Source organism: Chiloscyllium plagiosum, chromosome 2 (assembly GCF_004010195.1).
Source record: "Chiloscyllium plagiosum isolate BGI_BamShark_2017 chromosome 2, ASM401019v2, whole genome shotgun sequence".
Classification (NCBI taxonomy): Eukaryota; Metazoa; Chordata; class Chondrichthyes; order Orectolobiformes; family Hemiscylliidae; genus Chiloscyllium; species Chiloscyllium plagiosum.
In genome coordinates this window covers 15243853-15263753 of record NC_057711.1, presented here as the reverse complement: position 1 = coordinate 15263753, position 19901 = coordinate 15243853, and the positions used below count along the sequence as shown (strand labels likewise).

Sequence of the window (19901 nt, the reverse complement as noted above, 5' to 3'; positions counted from 1 at the left end):
CTTCTGGTATTAAATGATGAAAAATAAACTCGGTCAAATCCATTCTGCTGTAATTTCAGATGCTCCTTGTCAACCAAATGTGTCTCCTGTAACAAAGCAATATCCACCTTCTCCTTTCTAAGACTCAAGAGTACCTTCTTCCTCTTAATTGGTGAGTGACTTCCCTTGATATTACAGGTACACCATTTAATCAAATCATTAGCCATAATCTTCTGCAATTACATTTAAATTCCAGAGAGGAGGAACCCCAGCCACAAATTGCTGAGCCTTAGTGTCACATGGTCCACCAAATATAAAAACTACATAAACTAAAACCATTACATTTAACAAACATACAAAATTATTAAAAATAAAAAACAACAAAAACCAGAAAACAAACCAACATATAAAGCGCCAATAGCGCTGAGTAGGGGAACTCACCCCCGGCCCGGAGGGGGCAACTACCCGTCCTGAACTGCCCATAAATAGGCATCTAACCATCTCAACCACCTTCACTTCTCCCAGCTAGAGCCGCATCGCAAGCACAAGCTAAAAAGAATAAACATGCCATAGAATATCAATATGAATAAAAAAACATTCTTTTATAAAAAGAAGGGGGAATAAATACCCCACCCATCCTTTGGTATGCCGTAACTTAGAAATTTAAAATGTACATCTTAACCACCGCCAGACATAGTTTGAACAAATTATTATCAATAGAGGGAAAAAAAGGGGAAAAACAAAGCTCCAACTGGATTTCCTCCATTTCTTTTACAGAATGATAAACGCATAACCAAGCAACAATATTTATACATGCTACAATTATTTAAATTAGGTTAGTTTGTCCACAAAGTCTCTTGCCTTCCCTGATGTGTCAAAGAGATGCATGGATCCATCTAAGGTGATCCGAAGCACAGTCGGATATCTCAGGGAGTACTGAAGCCCAAGCTCCTTCAATCTTCTCTTGACACCATCATACGATTTTCGTTTTTGAATCACCGCTGCTGAAAAGTCCTGAAAAAACATGATCTTAGACCCCTCGTAAATTAGGGCCTTTGGATCCTTCCCCTGGAGTCTGGAAGCCTCCATGACTCTCTCCTTATCCCGGTAATGATGGAACCGCACCAGGAAAGGACGAGGGCGTTGACCCAGACCCGACCTCTGTGCTGCGACCCGGTGAGCCCTCTCTATCTTCAATCCTCTCATGCCAGTCTCCAAGTCAAGGAATTTCGGAAAACCAATCTTCAACAAATTCCGCGGGCCGCTCACCTTCCTTACCCTCAGGCAGACCAATGATTCGAATGTTTTTTCTCCTGCCCCTCGAGATTTCGAGAGCTGGTTCACCAGGTCCTGGAGAGTAATCGGCTCCGAGGCTGCTGCAGGCTGAGCTGCAGGCCCAGCCTCAGATGCTCCTCCTCCCTTTGTAGGCATTTTTGGACAGCTGAAAATACAGGTAAGTCAATTTTTAAATGTTTCTTGGGGCTCCACAATCTTTCCAATGCCACAAGAAATCCTGATGACCTGGGTTGGGTGGGTTAAAGAACCATCCTGCTCCTGCTGCGATGCGAAGCTCTGCAGTGTGATCTTCTCAGATCGCCGCCATCTTAGATCCCCCATCTCGCTTTTTAAACAGTGGCATCACATTTGCTGTTTTCCAATCTGCTGAAACTACCCCAGAGTCCAGTGATTTTTGGAAAATTACCACCAGTGCACCTACTATCTCTCCCACCATCTCTTTTAGTTCCCTGGGATGTATTCCATCAGGACCTGGAGACCTGTCTATCCTTAGCTCCATTTGCTTGCCCAACACTACCTCTTCCGTAATAATGATTGTTTCCAGGTCCTCACCTCCCTTCGTCTCTTTGTCAATTACTGGCACGTTATGAGTGTCCTCCACTGGGAAGACCAACACAAAATATATGTTCAATATCTTGGCCTTTTTCCTCATATCCCATAACTAAATGCCCCTTCTCATCCTCTAAAGGACCAATATTTACTTTAGACACTCTTTTTCGTTTTGCATATTTATGGAAACTTTTGCTACCCATCTTTATATTCTGTGCTAGTTTTTTTCTCACATTCTATCTTACTTTTCTTAATAGCTCCTTTTGTGGCTTTCTGTTGACCTTTAAAGTTTCCCCAATCATCTAGATCCCTGCTGTTCTTGGCCAATAGACAATAGGTGCAGGAGTAGGCCATTCTGCCCTTCGAGTCTGCAGCACCATTCAATATGATCATGGCTGATCATCCTTAATCAGTATCCTGTTCCTGCCTTATCTCCATAACCCTTGATTCCACTATCCTTGAGAGCTCTATCCAACTCTTTCTTAAGTGAATCCAGAGACTGGGCCTCCACTGCCCTCTGGGGCAGAGCATTCCACGCAGCCACCACTCTTTGGGTGAAGAAGTTTCTCCTCATCTCTGTCCTAAATGGTCCACCCCGTATTTTTAAGCTATGTCCTCTGGTTCGGCACTCACCCATCAGCGGAAACATGTTTCTTGCCTCCAGAGTATCCAATCCTTTAGTTTGATAGCCTCCCTTATCTTCTGAGACACCCATGACAGATTATCCCTTTCCTTAAAGTTCTTCCTTTTCACTGGAATATACTTTGGCTGAGCACTTTGAAAAATTGCTTTGAAAGTCCTCCACTGCTCATCAACTGTCCCACCACAAAATCTTTGTTTCCAGTATACTTTAGCCAAGTCCTCCCTCATCCTATTGTAGTCTCCCTTGTTTAAGGACAGGACCCTGGTATTGGAGTTTACCTTCACACTCTCCATTTGTATTCTAAATTCAACCATACTGTGATCACTCCTTCCAAGAGGATCCCTAACTATGAGGTCATTAATTATTCCTGTCTCACGACACAGGACCAGATCTAGGATAGCTTGCTCCCTCATCAGTTCCATTACACTCTGTTCAAGAAAACTATCATGGATACATTCAAAGATCTCATCCTTAATGCTACCCTGACTGAGCTGGTTCGACCGAATGACATGTAGGTTAAAAACCCCTATGATAATTGTTGTACCATTTTTACCAGCATTAGTTATTTCTTTGTTTATTGCCAGCCACAATGTGATGTTACTATTTGGTGGCCTATAGACTGCCTATCAGTGAATCTTTCTTCTTAGAATTTCTAATTTCCACCCAAACGGAGTTAGCCTTATTCTCCATGGAATCTATATCATCTCTCAGCACTGCCCTGATGTTGTCCTTGAATACCAGAGCTACACCACCTTGCTTACCTTCCTGTCTGTTCTGAGCAAGCACAAAAGTTGCTTGAAATTAAGAATAATTTGAAATTGGTAAGTCTTTTTCAGGCATATTATCAGGCATTTTAGCTGTGTTCAACACTGAGGGTGCTTTGCAACAATGTGATCATTTCATTGGACCCTCACAAGCCTCTCTTTGCCAGTAATGAAACATTTGCCTCCTGCGATCTTTCCTTTTTAAGCTCACCAACCCAACACCAAGGCAAAACACTAAACTATTTCTTTTGTTTTATTGCTCAAGCTCTTGAGTAATGCTGTCAAGTGTCTTCAGAATCATTTTATAGGAATGCGATTGCATTCTTGGACAAAATATGCTCTTTCCTGTGGTTAAGAAACTGTCATTATTGGGGCCAGATAATAGGCTGCCATGACTCAGTTGACAGGGCTTATGATTCGGACTCTTCTGTTTCCAATCTCACTGCAGCAGCTTGCGCTGACATTCCAATGCAGTATTGAGAGAGCACTGTAATGTCAGAAGTGCTGTCTGCTTGGCTGAGGTGCTAAAGTGAAGTACTCCCTTCCTTCTCATTTGTAAGTTCCAATGGCACCATTTCAAAGAAGAGCAAGGGAGCTCTCTCTGCTGTCCCGACCAATAATTATCACTCAACAAACATCTAAAAAGGTGATGAGCTGGTTCTTGTCATGTGAGAGCTTGCTGTGTTCAAATTAGTTGCTGTGTTTCTTCCTTCACAGCAGTAACAACACTTCAAACAGCACATTGTTGACTGTGTAATGCGCTGAGGCATTAGGAACATGGAAACATAGGAATTAGGAGTGGGCGGAGGCAAGTCAGCCCTTCGAGTCTGCTCTGCCATTTGACATGATCATGGTTGATCTTACCCTGGTCTCAACTCCACTTTCCTGCCTGCTCCCCATAGCCCTTTATCTGGCTTTCTATCAGAAACATGTCTACTTCTTTCTAGAATCTGTTGATTGATTCTGCCTCCGCTGCACTTTGGGGCAGTGAGTTCAACAGATCCACAGCCCCCTTTGAGAAGTAGTTTCTCCTCATCTCAGTTTTGAACTTACCTCCTCTCACTCTATGTCTCCGAGCTCTTGTTTGAGACTGTACCACGCAGGGGGAATAACTATTCAACATACACCTTATCAATCCCCTTTGGTATTTTATGTCAGATCCCTTCTCATTCTTCTGTACTCCAGCAAGTAACAAACCCAAGCTATTCAACTGATCCACATAGGACAGCCCTTTCATCCCTGGAATCAAGCTGAACCTCCTTTGAACTGCCTCCAGTGGCACCATATCCTTTGTCAAGAAAGGAGACTAAAACTGGACACAATACTCTTGACACAACACAGTGAGGTGTTGAAAGATACTATAAAAATGCAAGTTCTTCCATTCTTTGCAATCTAACCGACTGGTTGAGACATCCGACTGGGAGGTCAACTCAATTCCATAGGAACGTCTGTGATTGCCACTCCCAAACCCCTCTCAATAGTCATAGAGTCATAGAGATGTACAGCACGGAAACAGACCCTTCGTTCCAACCCGTCCATGTTGAGCAGATATCTCAACCCAATCTAGTCTCACCTGCCAGCACCCGGCCCATATCCCTCCAAACCCTTCCTATTCATATACCCATCCAAATGCCTCTTAAATGTTGCAATTGTACCAGCCTCCACCACTTCCTCTGGCAGCTCATTCCATACACGTACCACCCTCTGTGTGAAAACGTTGCCCCATAGGTCTCTTTTATATCTTTCCCCTCTCACCATAAACCTATGCCCTCTAGTTCTGGACTCCCCAACCCCAGGGAAAAGACTTTGCCTATTTACCATAATCATGCCCCTCATAATTTTGTAAACCTCTATAAGGTCACCCCTCAACCTCCGACGCGCCAGGGAAAACAGCCCCAGCCTGTTCAACCTCTCCCTGTAACTCAAATCCTCCAACCCTGGCAACATCCTTGTAAATCCTTTCTGAACCCTTTCGAAATGGTCTTTTCGATAGGAAGGAGACCAGAATTGCAGATAGTGCTGTACAGTAACCACTGGAAAGGCACCTTGTGCTTGCTGAAGATATATTTGGGATTGCAGTTGTACATTTTTCCAGTCTGTAACATGCATGAGTTTCCAATAAGTCAGACTGATCCCTTCAGATTTTTCAGATGTTTGTGATGTAAATCTGACATATGCAACTAAAATGGGTAAGGAACAAAGTGATTGGAATACAACTTCAGAGGGTCTCTCAATCTGCTATCGCCCTGGATTTCAAGTATCACTCTGCAAAATCTTGGTTGATATCCCAGTATAGCACAGGGGGTGTGCTGCATTGCCAGAGCTGTTATCTTTTTAGATGAGCCATTACACAGTTGCTCCTTCTCAGGCGAATATAAAAAACTCTACTTCAAAAAAAAACAGTAGAGTTATCTTTCACAGTGTGCTAGTCAATGTTTATCCATCAATTACTATAAGCAGATGACCTGGACATTATCACGTTGCTGCATGCGGGATATTGCTGTGTGTATATTGGCTATCGTGTTTCCTAGATTATAACAGTAACTGTAAGTGAAAAGTGCTCCGTGAGCTGTGAAGAACATTGGCAATTCTATGATTACAAAAGGCACTGAATAAATGCAAGTCTTTTAATTTTATCTTCCTCATCTTAAACTGGGGCAGTGATGCCAATTGTAGCACTCCATCTTCTTGTCCAGTTCTGTTTTACTACAATCTTTATTTAATGTGCAAACCATCCTGGCAAACAAACTTGTAATTATCAGATTTAACTTACAAACTCACATGTTAAAGGATTCACTTGAATTTCCTTTGCATTTTATTTTAATGAAGGTGTTAGGCTGTTAAAATCAATTAATGGCTTTGCTAAAATGGTAAAATAAAGGTTTTAATGTTCCATTTACTACTGCAGGTATCTGCATATAATTCAACTTCCAAAGCCTTTAAAAATCCCTTGGAAAAATCTGAGTCAACTCATATGTTGTGTGATTGGGTGGTTGCTGGTTTGTAATATCATTGTTAGCTAATGCAAAGTGTTGGTGTGTTTTAAACTCCCAATTCAGAATGCAGCCTCTGTCGGTAGTTGGGTTGCCTGTGCCAATTACCATATAAGGTAAAAGTAAAATAGTAAAGTCACCATAGCCCCAGGGCTGTTCTCTTCTTAAAACCTGTTGGATTATAACCCGATGTTGTATGATTTTTAACTGTTCTTAGAGTGTGGTGTACTGTCTGAGGTACTGGTAAGTAAAACATGCATTTGTTGGGTGAAAAATTGAGGTTGTCTTCTAATGTCATGGCTAATAGGGGGAAGTCAACTTAAGCAGTCTGTGTATGCCAAACCATGATATTGGGGATGAAAAATGGTGTCACCTTAGATGTTGTGATGACAGTACTAATATTAAACTGCCTGAGGTAAACCAACTCATCTCCCAACCCTGTTGCTTGAGAAATGATTGGCCAGGTAAATGGATATCACGAAGGGGCATAATTCTCCGAGACACCCGCACCAATCAACCAAACCAATGGCTCAACATTTCAACTCCCTGTCCCACTCTGCTGAGGATATGGAGGTGCTGGGCCTCCTCCACCGCCGCTCCCTCACCACCAGACGCATGGAAGAAGAACGCCTCATCTTCCGCCTCGGAACACTTCAACCCCAGGGCATCAATGTGGATTTCAACAGCTTCCTCATTTCCCCTTCCCCCACCTCATCCTAGTTTCTAACCTCCAGCAAAACTGTCCCCGTGACTTGTCCGGACTTGTCCGACCTGCCTAGCTCCTTTTCCACCTATCCACTCCACCCTCTCCTCCCTCACCTATCACCTTCATCTCCTCCCCCACTGACCTATTGTACTCTATGCCACTCTATCCTCACCCCCACCCTCCTCTAGCTTATCTCTCCATGCTTCAGGCTCTCTGCCTTTATTCCTGATGAAGGGCTTTTGCCCGAAACGTCGATTTCGAAGCTCCTCGGATGCTGCCTGAATTGCTGTGCTCTTCCAGCACCACTGATCCAGAATCTGGTTTCCAGCATCTGCAGTCATTGTTTTTACCTCGATAATTTTAAGGTGATTGGAGGAAGGTTTAGGGGAGATGTCAGAGGTTCGTGGGTGCGTGGAATGCACTGCAAGCAGTGGTAGTAGAGTCAGATACATTAGGGACATTTAAGCAACTCTTGAATAGGCACATGGATGATAGCAAAATGTAGGGTATGTAGGTTAGTTTGATCTTAGAGTAGAACAACAGTATGGCGCAACATTGAGGGCTGAAGGGCTGAAGGGACTGTACTGTACAGTACTGTTCTATGTTCTATATTCTATGTAACATCTAAAGGTGACATTGTGAGAGTTAACCAGCTTGGAAGTTACAAATGGAGAAGAGGACCAAGAGTGTAATTGTGTAGTGACTCTATGGGCTGTTCATCCAGGTATGACTTCTGGAAAGAAAAGATGTGAACTGTACTCTATGGGATTGTTGTTAAAAATCCACCTGGTTCACGAATGCCTCTTAGGGAATGAAGCAAGTTGTCCTTACCCTGTGGCATTCATTCAATTTCAACTGACCTGCCATTAGAAAAATCGTGAGTACTTCGTATTAACCTGGGACATTGGACAATACACCATCAGGTTTATCATGTTCATAATTGAGTAAATATTTCATCATGTTTAATTGGGATGAGAAACAGAAAAGAAAGTATTGGAAATGCTGGGGCCTTAATGATCTTGCAATAATTTAACTCTAAGAGTTTATTGGAAATAGGTCAAGGAATAAGAAAGCTTAATAATAAGAATAAATAACAACTAATAATAAATAAAATAAGAATATAAAAGATTTGATCAAAGTGTGTAAAGAGACTTGGTTTGTTAATAAGAGAGAGCAATTTTGAAGTGACTGGCAAAACAAAAATGGAATCAGCATAAGAAAATAACCCTTTTGAGCAAAAGTGAGTAGGGTTTGGAATGCATTGACCAATCAGGTCTTGGATACATTGCTAATGTTCAAAACAGAACTGGACACATTTTTGAAGCTACTAACTTTGCAGGAAGATTGAGATGGGGCTGAGAAATGGAATTAACCAGGTTGTTTTCAAAAAAGCCAATGCAGCCTCGACAAACTGAGCAAGGACCTCATTGATTTTATTTCTTGGGAATAGATTTCACTATTATTTAGATTTGAGGATTTATTGAAAATTTATCATAGTTTGAATTAATCTTATAAGAATATTTCAATGGCCTTGAAACATTAGACCAGACCTCAAAGCAATGGACAAATTTGGATTAATTTAAATGAATGTTTTGTTCAGATCATCAAATGTTCGGATAATCAAGTGCCAGATAACACAGTTTAGCCTAGCACCAAGACCTTGTGATCTTGTTAGGATGATCTGAAATTCGGATAATCGAATGCCGGATAATTAAGGTTCTCTGTATACATTACGCCAGTACTGAATTAAAATCCATTTAAGGTTCAGGGCTTACATTGCAGCTGAGGGTCAATAGGAGAACATTTGTCATTATTATTTTCATGGGACATGGGTCTCCCCAGCTAGATCAGCATTTATAACCCAGTAGGTAGTTAAGAATCAACCACATTGCTGTGGATCTAGACTCACCAAATTTCCTTCCCTAAAATGCATTATGGAACCAGATGGTTTTTTTTATGATAACGAACTGTGGTTTACATAGTCACCATTCATCTCGCCTTTTATTTCAGATTTTAGTTGGATTCAAATTTCACTTTCCGCCATGATGGGATTTGAACCAATGTCCACAGAATATCAATCTGGAGCTCAATATTGTTAGTTTATTGCCATCACTCTACTGCCTCCCCACACTCAGAGTGTAATTGTTACTCTGGTTGGAATAATTCAGGACCATCCTCCATCACATTACTATTTGACACATTGAGACCAATGTTTATGATCTCCAAATCACCTACCCTTCTTTTCTTGCCCAGTTTTAACACAGACAGATTACAAATAGAGGATACTCCAGAGGCCCCATTTGACTAAGAGAAATCCTGGTAAGTGGACACTAGGATATAATCAATGACATTGAAGCTCTTTGAGTCTCCCCAGTGGTATTCTTTATAAACTACTGATGAGGCATACTAAACATTTGGAAGCACTTTGGAGGGCTGCTCACAACCACCTAAAGAAGGAGCAGCACTCTGAACGCCAGTGCTTCCCAATAAACCTGTTAGACTATAACCTGGTGTTGTGTGATTTTTAACTTTAACTGTGCACACCCCAGTCCAACACCAACACCTCCAAATTACAAAATGTTTCTTCAAATGTGGAGACGAAGGAAGAAGAACTGCAACTAAACTAGAAGTAGCATTGCATCATGCGGACAGCGCTCAATATAAATTAATAAGAATTAGGCTTGCTAGGCCGGCACACAAGACATCATTAACCTCTCCAGTTCATTGATGCTGTACATTATCATCTAAAAAGTGTGAGTCATTACTTGCAAGATGGAAGGAAAAATGAAGAACTGAATGTGTATATCAGCTGACAGGAATCTTTTGGAAACAGAAAATGCAATTAATGCTATGGCAACTTAATCGATCTTGAATTGCTTGCACCTGCCTCCTTGTGTTGAGTGCATTTTAGTTGTGATTGCTGAGGGATTGGAAGCCTGTAGTCCAGGGCTATCATTGAAGAGATTCAGATCAGTTCTGTTCGCAAGCATTTGAGTTGACAACTCTCTAGAGTTGCGCTGGACTTTAAGGGTCAAAGGTTAATCTCCAGATCATTGAAGAAATTTAGGAGAAAAAGCTCTTATAGGGAAATTGTTCATCTCTTGGTTAAGATCAATGTTATGATAATGCAAAATATGGGCTATTCATTTGGAATACAGAGGAACCTCAATTATCCGGCATTCGATTATCCGAATTTCAGATTATCCCAACAAGATCGCAAGCTCTTGGTGCATGGCTAAACTGTGTTATCTGGCATTCGATTATCTGAGCATTCAATTATCCGAACAAAATACTGCCCGCCCACGTCATTCGGATAATTGTACCATCGTCCGATTTGGTATCTGAGACTTTCATGGACTGAAAAGAGAAAGAAAAATACTAACGTAAAATAGCTACAGGCATCACATGACCACAAGTGGACAAGTTTAATATTAATTAGAAAACAGATGACTGAACTGATAAAGCAAACATTTTATCCGAAGGTCATGAAGCCGTTTTTCATCTGTTTGTCATTTGCAACTTCAACAGAATACAACACCTGAAATTATCAAGCTTAGATGCAACAAACTCAGACTGGAAATGCACAAGCAGGCTTGTATTTCATGATGCTGCTTCTGGCAAAGAGATGTTTGGCCTTACTGACGGTTTGGGGAACTCCCTATTTTCCAAGAAGAAAGGACTCCTGTGTCAATGCAGAATGAAAGAATAATCAGAACAGCAAGAACTCATGGGATAGCTGCACTGTTTGCTATTGTTGATGATCCAAGACACCAGGTGAAAAAAATACATCTCAAAACACGCTGAGCATGTTGAACCCCATGTTAACCTTATTTTGTACTAGATACTTTCCCTTTTTAACTTTGTACAGATGTGTGTGTGTGCTTAACATCATCACTATTTATTTCTCTTAGAACTAGCATTTGATATTTCTTTCACCCAATTAAGTCCTTACTGCTACAATAGAAATTACTTAACTGCATTTTAATTAGAGAGAGATGTGTACTAAAGACAGCACGAATTTATACTGTGGCCAGTTGGGATGTGGAAGGAGGGGAGCTAATTCATCCTTCCTCACCTGATGGTCACATCACCGTAAAGCATTGCTGTTTGGAGGGGCTTGAATGGATGCAAGCTGGCTGCTACATTGTCATAATTACTGTTTCTAAAAGGAAATTCAATGTCTGTCATGTGCTTTGGGATATTGCAAAAGGTGCTACATAAATGCAAGGTACTTTTTCTTGTACCAACTGAGGCAAGAAGGATGGATGGCAAGGTTCCTGTGCTGAGTCTTGGATTGTTGATTGGATGATATGGTTGCATTTTGTGTTTCAATCATCCTTCCCTCTATAGGTTTGAAGGGATTTTCTCTGCTTATTTAATGTTCAAGTTGATTATTCCAGTTTGTGAGTTGTTCGTGTGCAGCATCCTGCCACAATAATTGTCCCACACCATAAAGTAGGATCACCAAGAGCTCAGCTAGTGCATGGGCACTATCTCCTGTTAACTCCTTAAATATATAACAACCTTTATCAAGTACAGTGTCAGCACTTGCTGCTTTGTTTGAAAGAGAGCCTGTCAGCCTTGCAGATCATGGTTTCAAACTTCCTCTAGGTGGCAGGGATTCCTGCAACTGAGAGTTGGCTTGTTCGATGTGGCCTCAGTCATCACAGGGCCAGAGCAATTCTCCTGCTTTAACAGAGGACAAAGCCGTGCCTCAGAGAATCACTTACAACCTCAAGGTGAAGCCTGGCGCAGTCTGGAGCCAATGGCTGGTGTGGACTGGAAGCTGGGTGCCAGTGTGTTCCGGGTTGGATGACTGTTATTCTGAACTTTCATTTCTACAATACTGGGCTTTTTACTTCTCTATTTTTCTAAAGTCTTGTAACTGAAGAAGCTGTATCTCAGTACCTTTGTACCTACGATAGTTCTGTAAGTGGTGACTTATGAACTTTTCACTGTAGTCATTTGAGTGCATTTGACAATAAAGCTAATTCTAATGAAAAAGGAAACCTGATAAAGGGCTCCGGCCCGAAATGTCGATTTTCCAGCTACTCGGATGCTTCCTGACCTGCTTGCCTTTCCAGCAACACACTCTCAACGCCCAGAGGGTTGATGACGGATAATTCAGCAAATGGAAGACAGTAGTTTGATGGGAATGGTCTTTAACTAGTATTTGGAAGGCTCAAACATTTAGATTGTGAATCAACGTAAGTTAATTCTTTCACAAACCACTCAAGTTTTATTTAATATAAAGTGGAGATTTTTAAAATTCATTCACAGTATATGGGCACCACTGCTGGAACAGCACCCATCCCTAATTATCCAAAGGGTAATTAAGGGTTAACTGTATTGCTGTGGGTCTGGAGTCGCAAGTAGACTAGACCAGGTAAGGACAGCAGAGTGCTCTTCCCTAAAAGCCATTCATGAATCAGATGGGCTTTTCCTCAACAATTAACAGCAGTTTTACATCCATCATCAGACTCTTAATACCAGACTGTTATTCCACTATCTACCATTGCAGGATTCAAACCCAGCTCCCCCGAACATTGATAATCCAGTTCTGGATCAGTGGTGCTGGAAGAGCACAGCAATTCAGGCAGCATCCGAGGACAGGCAAAATCGACGTTTCGGGCAAAAGCCCTTCATCAGGATAATCCAGTGATAATCCTAGTGGGCCATTTCCTCCCCTGACTAGGGAATATTTGCAGATTGTGGGGAAATAGCTGGGAAGTGGGATGAATTAAAATCATTCTTTTAAAGAGCCGGTACAGACATGAGGGACTTATTGCCCTCTTTCTGTGTTGCACAAATCTGTATTGATCAATGTTAAGTGTTGACTGGAATGATGGATAAGGAGAATGAGTGTTATTCCACTGTCACAGTAATATCAAACACATTTTAGGCAAATGTGCATTCAATTTGTTAGGCCACCTTTTTCATGCACTGAACTTTAAAAGAAAATAGGTAAAAACGAGGACTGCAGATGCTGGAAACCGAGTCTGGATTAGAGTGGTGCTGGAAAAGCACAGCAGGTCTGCTAGCATCCAAGGAGAAGGAAAATCCTTTTTAAAAAAAAGCCTACCATAGCTGAACCAGAGGTGTTGTCAGGCTGTTGACCTATGGGGGTATCAAAAGTCATACTGATCTTGTCCTCCACATCTTTACATTCGCACATCTGTACTTACAGTCAGAGCTGCTGCAAAACAACCAGGTGTATTATCTCCTGCTGACAATGGACAATCATGTCCACTCGATATTTATTCCTGGTCTGTGTTACTCACCTTCCTGATATCATCTGTGGCTCAGTCACAAGGGCAAGTGGAGAGACAGATAGTGGTGAAGAATCAGGGAGACTGCAGAAGAACTTGGACAGATTAGGAGAGTGGGGAATAAGTGGCAGATAGAATCCTTCATGGGGTTATTCACTTTAATAGGAAGAATAGAGGCAGAGACTATTTTCTAAATGGGGAAAGGCTTCAAAACTGAAGCAAAAATGGATTTAGGAGTCCTAAACTTAAGAGAGTCACGATTCTTATAAGGTTAACAGGCAGGTTCAGTTGTAAGTTAGGAAGGCAAATACATTGATAGCATATATTTCAAGAGAGCTGGGATACTAGAACAGAAATGAACTGCAGAGGCTGTATAAGGCTTTGGTCAGACTGCATTTGGAATATTGTGAGCAGTTTTGGGCCCTGTATCTAGGGAAGGATTTGGTTGGTCTAGGAGGGAATCTAGAGGAGGTTTTCAAGAATGATTCTGAGGATGAAGGTTTCTCATATTGAGGAGTGGGTGAGGACTCTGGGTCTGTACTCTTGAAGGATAATGGGAGGATCAGATTGAAACTTATAGAATAGTGAAAGGCTTAGATAGTTGTTTTCACTAGTAGGAAGCCTAAGACCTGAGGGCACAGCTTTAGACTGAGGAGGATGACCCTTTAGAACTGAAATGAGGAGGAATTTATTCAGCCAAAGGGTAGTGAATCTGTGGAATTCTTCATTGCTGCAGAGGGCCATGGAAGCCAAGTCATTGAGTGTACTTAAGACAGAGATAGGTAAATTCTTGATTAGTAAGGGGATCAAGGGCTACAGAGGGAAGGTAGGAGAATGTGGTTGAGGAAATATCAGCCACGCTGGAAATGTGGAGCACACTCAATAGTCTGAATGGTCTAATTCTGCTCCTATATTTTACAGTCAGTAACACTGTCTGGTCTGAATCTGAAGATTGGGGTTTCAAGTTGCATCCCAAGCCTTGGGCAATGAGCTCTTGATAGCTCAGCACAGAAGGGTATGCAGCAGGCTGGAATAACCAACTTCAGAGTAAACGGGCACCCCTGCCTGGTCGCTCAGACAGATGTCTTGAAGACATTCAGCCAGCAGCTTGCCCCCAACAATGTCTCACAAACAGCTCTATGAAAATGAACAGATCATCTATTGCTTTAACGTTGGTTTAGAGATAATTTTTGTTAAGGGACAACTCTTTGTCATGGTGCATGGACACCCGAAGTGCTAAACTGAATCTATCAATCATGTTTCAAAAAAAAAATTGTAGAAAGACAGACTCATTCATAAAAGATTGTAGCACATCCTATAGTTGAAAATGCCCAGGATGGTTGCCATACCAATACTGTTGAAGGAAATTTCAGGCAGGTTGAAGTCTGAGCAAGACGCAATGGTCCCAATGAGGCTACAATGCTTTTTTAATACCTTACATTCCAGATGATATGAAAGTATAAGCCCTGCTTTAGTTGGAAAACCTTCTTTAGGTGATTTGCTTGTAATCCCAAACTCTGATAATTGATGGATTTGGACTGATTGTGAGAGCCTATATATACACGAAAGGTTTTAATCCAGACTTGATCCAAATAATTGATGAAGAAAAGGAGATTGTAATATAACGGGTGTTAGAATGGATGCACAAAATCGTGGAAGTATGTTTGACTTTTAGAAACAGCAATGAGTCAAGAAATTAAGTAACAAATCAGCCCAGGTTTACCATAAATATCAATACATGATATCGTCCAAGGATGCATTTTGGATCTGCATTTTTAGGTTGTGAAGGTGACTGTATAAACTGTTCATGGCCTGGATGAGAAACAAGCAATGAAGGACTCAGAAGCTTGAAAATGGGTTAGTGATAATCTGTAACCCCAAAAGAGTTTTCAGGCAGACACAGGTTTTGGCAAATCTCTTGACATACCATTATTTCCCAACACGTGATTATCCTGAACATTGCTTCTCATAAGCTATTATCCTGTATAATGATCACAACGCACTGTAATCATTCACATTCCCCTAATAGGTTCTTCCCTTCAAGCTTCAAGTTTCTAGGAGTGAATATCACCAACGATTTGTCCTGGTCCATCCATGTCAATGCTGCAATCAAGGAAACACACCAATGCATCTTCTTCCTTCGGAGGTTAAGAAAATTCAGCATGTCCACAATGACTTTTACCATTTTTTATAGATGCACCATAGAGAGCACCTTATCTGGATTCATCACAGCTTGGTATGATGATTGCTCTGCCCAAGTCGCAAGAAATAACAGAGAGTTGTGAATGCAGCCCAATCCATCATGGAAACCAGCTTTCCTTCCATTGACTCCACCTATATTTCCTGCCGCCTCAAGAAAGCAGCCACCACAGACAAAGAACCCTCCCATCTCAAATTATACTCTCTTCCACTCTCTTCCATCTGGCAGAAGATACAAAACTTTGAAAACACATATGAACAGCTTGTTCTCCATTGTTATCAGGCTTATGAACGAACCGCTCATATATGAGAGTTGATTCTGCATTCTGTTCTATTACCCTGATGCACTTACGTAAGGTATGATTTGCCTGGTTAGCATGGAAAGCAATACTTTTCACTCAATCGCTGTACATGTGACAATAATAAATAAAATAAAATCAGATCAAAACAAATCATATCAAATCAACACACTATTATCCTGCATAAGGATCTCAGTAAACTATTATCCTGCACACTACTCCCATAAGCAGCTATTCACTGGAATATGGAAGAGTACAAGGTGAATGAAATATATAAGACCTCGAGGATTCTTAACAAAGTGAATATTGAAAAGGTGTTTCCTCTTGTGGAAGAATTTAGAAGAGAATAGCAATTTATTGTCACTTTTATTGATGAAAATGCAGTGGGATGTGGGTACGTCATCACAATCTGGCACCATTTTAATTACAGAAATTATAAAAAGAAATAATTGAGACAAAATCAGGCCAAAGTTCATCTTTTGTTCCCTCCACAGTTCCTGGGACACAGTGCCAAAGCAAGGATTTCCACCACATTGCCACTGCTGAAGCCGCTGTATCGCCGCCATTGCCAGAATGGACAGAGTGGGCCCATCGGGTGCTGATGCCGCTGCCATCGCCCAAACCATCGCCACTTCAGTCGCTGGCCGGAGGTTGCCGCATTGCCGCCATAGCCACACGGAATGAACCAGAACCACTGCGCTGCCATTGTTACAGTCACTTGGGGTCATGGTTGAAAACTAGGGGCTTGCCCATTTAAGACAGAGATGAGGAGAATTTATCTTTCCCCTAAGATTGTGGGTCTTTAGAACTCTGTTCCTCAAAAATGACGAGAATCAGAGCCCGGAAATGTTTTCAAGGCAGGCATGGATAAATTTGTGAGAAACAAAAGTGTGGCATGTGAAATGAGTGGGAATGTAGAGTAATCAGATCAGCCATGATCCTATCGAATGGGGGAGCAGATTTGAGGGACCTACTCCTGCTCCTAATTTGGATGTTCATATTCTAACACACTGTTATCCTGCGCGATGATCAGAGCATACTATTAGCACACACACTGCCACTTCTACAATGTCATCCTATGTGTGCCTGCCAACACAAAATCAAGCTGCTTTCTTTTCCCAACACACTATTGTCCTGCACATCTGCTAGTACTAATTCAGGGCCTAAAATGTTTCATCAGGGGATTCAAAGATGCATGCACAAGTGATTGGCCAGCGTGATTGGCCAGCATTATTGCTGCGCCCACCCTCTCCCTTGCCCTTTTGAATGGATCTACATTGCCCATGAGATGCCGCAGTCTCCTACGATTAGAAGCTGTGATGTTAAAAGTTCAAATTCTGTGGTCTGGCTTTCAGAGCTGGTTCTTTGTAGTTCTGCATTCACAGCCCTACACTGCATTCCATTGTAATGATCAGCTTCAATCGCGTGTTTTGATCCTGTTTCCCCACCCGTCCCGCAAAACCATGGATAGCCTGAAAGAATTAAGAGCAGGAATTAGCAGTAAGCATGTGCCGAGATGTCGTTCTTTGAGGTCGTCACTTAAGTGGACAGTTGCTGTTTACCTCCAGTGCTGAATGCCACCGCATGCCCTGTGTTCAGTTACTCTCAGAATGAAACTTTGAAGAAATTCGAACCCCCACAAAAATCCTGTTCAATTGATTTTATTTAATTAGCCATCTCCTGTGGCCTTTCCAATTGCCACTGTTCCGGTGCAACTTCCTCTCCTGACAGATGTGGGGCTAAGCCAATGCCAATTCTCTGCTCCTTCCTGACAATGCCTCTTTTTCTCTCTCCTCCATATGCCACCCTGCCATCCTCCCAGCCCATACGTTCCCCTCCAACTGTTAGCAGAAGATGCACTGTTTCGGTTCATAAGACTTTTATGAAGGGCCCATGGCTGCAAACTCGGTGGTACACCTACAAGATGTGTGGGACCCAAATTAAGCTAAGGTATTATCTGCCTTTCTGAATCCAAACTTCACTGCCTGTCTTGCCTTGGCCTTTTTCCTCTCTTGAGCCTCTTAGGCATATGTTTTGTGAATCACCAGGGCCAAATGTAGCATTTGTTTCAATATCCCCATTAATTATCTAATTGTAAGATGATACAGCCCACAAGGAGGCCTTTTGGTCTGCTGTGCCTATGCTAGCCCTTTGAAAATGCTCTCTATTACATCCCAATTCCCTATTCTTTCGCCACAGCTCCATACATTTAGATGTATTTACTCAAATTATCTTCTGAAAGTTATTATCCAGTCTATTTCCATCACCCATTATGGTTCTCTCTTTTTAGAAGCTCAATCTCCTTCCTCTTTGAACCTTCTGTCATCACCCCTCACAAAGCTCAAATGCCATTGAGCCCTCCAACCATCTCCAACCATCCTTCCCTTTCCAAATCACTTGAGCATGTGATGTTTCCCGGGTTCATATCCAGCCTTTCTGAAATTCCATCCTTCAAGTCCTCCAATTGGGTTTCCACCCCTGTTACAGTCATTAAGCTGCTCTTATCAAAATTCCAAATGAAGTCCTTTGTGAATAAGCTAACTGTTCCCTCTTCATCTTTTTGATCTGTCTGTAGTATTTCGTATAGTTAACCACTTTCAAACTATCTCCACTACCCAGCTGGCTGGGTCTCCCATTTTCTGGATTAGTGGTGCTGGAAGAGCACAGCAGTTCAGGCAGTCTCCCTTTGTCTGTTTTCTAAACTTATCTAGATAATCATTGACCAAGCTTATGTCCATCAGGCCTAATATCTTCTTAAGTGATGCATTGTCATATTTTGTTTTATAATACAGATCTGAAGTGTCTTATGACTTTCCATTACATCAAAGATACTATCAGAATTGGATTGTTATTGTTTTAGATAGTGTATTCCAGATCATGACAACTTGGATAAAAATATACTCCCCACCACCCTTTAGTTCTATTGGTAAGTAGCTTACTTCTGTGGCCCTCTGGTTACAAGGCCTGCTGATACTGAAAGCAATTTCTCCTTACTCATAAATCTCCATAATTTTGATCCTCTTTAATCATAGATCACTTTGATCTTTTCTACTCTGAGGAGATCAAATGCATTATCTCTGGGCTCACCGCATGACAGAAGTCTTTCATCCTTTCTACCCTCCTCTGCTCTCTCTTGAAGGACTTGTCATCAGTCTGAAAGTATGGTGCCAAGAATTGGCCACCACATCAGAACTGGGACCTAAACATTGCTTTAAAAGTTGTCAGGATAGTTTACTTGCATAGTTCGTGTCTATATTTATAAAGTCAAGAATCCCATATGTCTTGTTAACATTCTTCTCAACTTATGTTGCCTCTTCAAAGTCCTTTGCTGTTCTTGTGCCCACACTCTACCCTGAAGATTGAACCTTTTAGTTTGCATCCTTCCTACCAAAACCAATGTTAATGTGTCTGAAACGGATCTTAGGAGTTCTGATTTAGGATTGAAATACTTACAAGGCAACAGACCAAACCTCAGCTGTCTTAAAGCCCATAAGTTTAAACAGGGATACATCGTGAAGTAACAGGAATGAGCAGAAGGGGTTATGAGTGGTACAGGGATCAAGGCATGATTGCTTGGGGCTTGCTGGTGGTCAAGAGGCTTGCAGTTCAAATATCTGTTAGGTGTCAAACAGAGTGTTCTTGCTTGTTTATCAGAAGGTCCCCAGTTCAGATTCCACTGCAGAGACTTCAGCAGCAAGTTTCAGCTGCCACTCGTGTGCTGCTGAGGATGCCATCTTCTGCATGTTGCATTACCAGGGCTCAATTATTCTTCTCCAGTGATTGTTGAAGATACCATGGCACTGCGTTTTGAACAGCTCCGGCTACTATTGGTCTTACAAATATCACCATTAATCATGTACACATTGCCCTTTGTGGGAGCTTGCTGTCTGCATGTTAGCTACTGCAATTCTGGTGACCTGCCATCTAAAACCACAGCAGTCTTTGGGTCATAAATACTACAGTGTTGAGAAGCATCGCTTCTGGACATTTTATTTAAAATAAGGACGATCATCATTAAAATGAGCTACCAGAAAAAGCAGGCTTCTAGAATTACCTGTAGGAGTTGGGCTTACCAATGTTTGGTACAAGTGATACATTTCCCTGAATGTCTTTGATATGGCTCATCTCATGGGGTAGGAGGGAAAGTAGCAGCATGGATGTGAAATTGTCTGCAAGATGGAAAACAGACAGTAATGGTCAATGG

General features: G+C 41.7%; 1 long non-coding RNA gene across 1 annotated transcript in view; it reads left to right on the top strand.

Moving 5' to 3' along the window:
* Positions 1 to 19081, top strand: part of LOC122557155 — a 28800-nt gene extending 9719 nt beyond the window's left edge. Inside the window, exons 3-4 of the long non-coding RNA XR_006313759.1 lie at positions 16192 to 17647; positions 18490 to 19081. This is a non-coding gene — a long non-coding RNA (uncharacterized LOC122557155). The remainder of the gene's footprint in view (positions 1 to 16191; positions 17648 to 18489) is intronic.
* Positions 19082 to 19901: the final 820 nt, after the last annotated feature.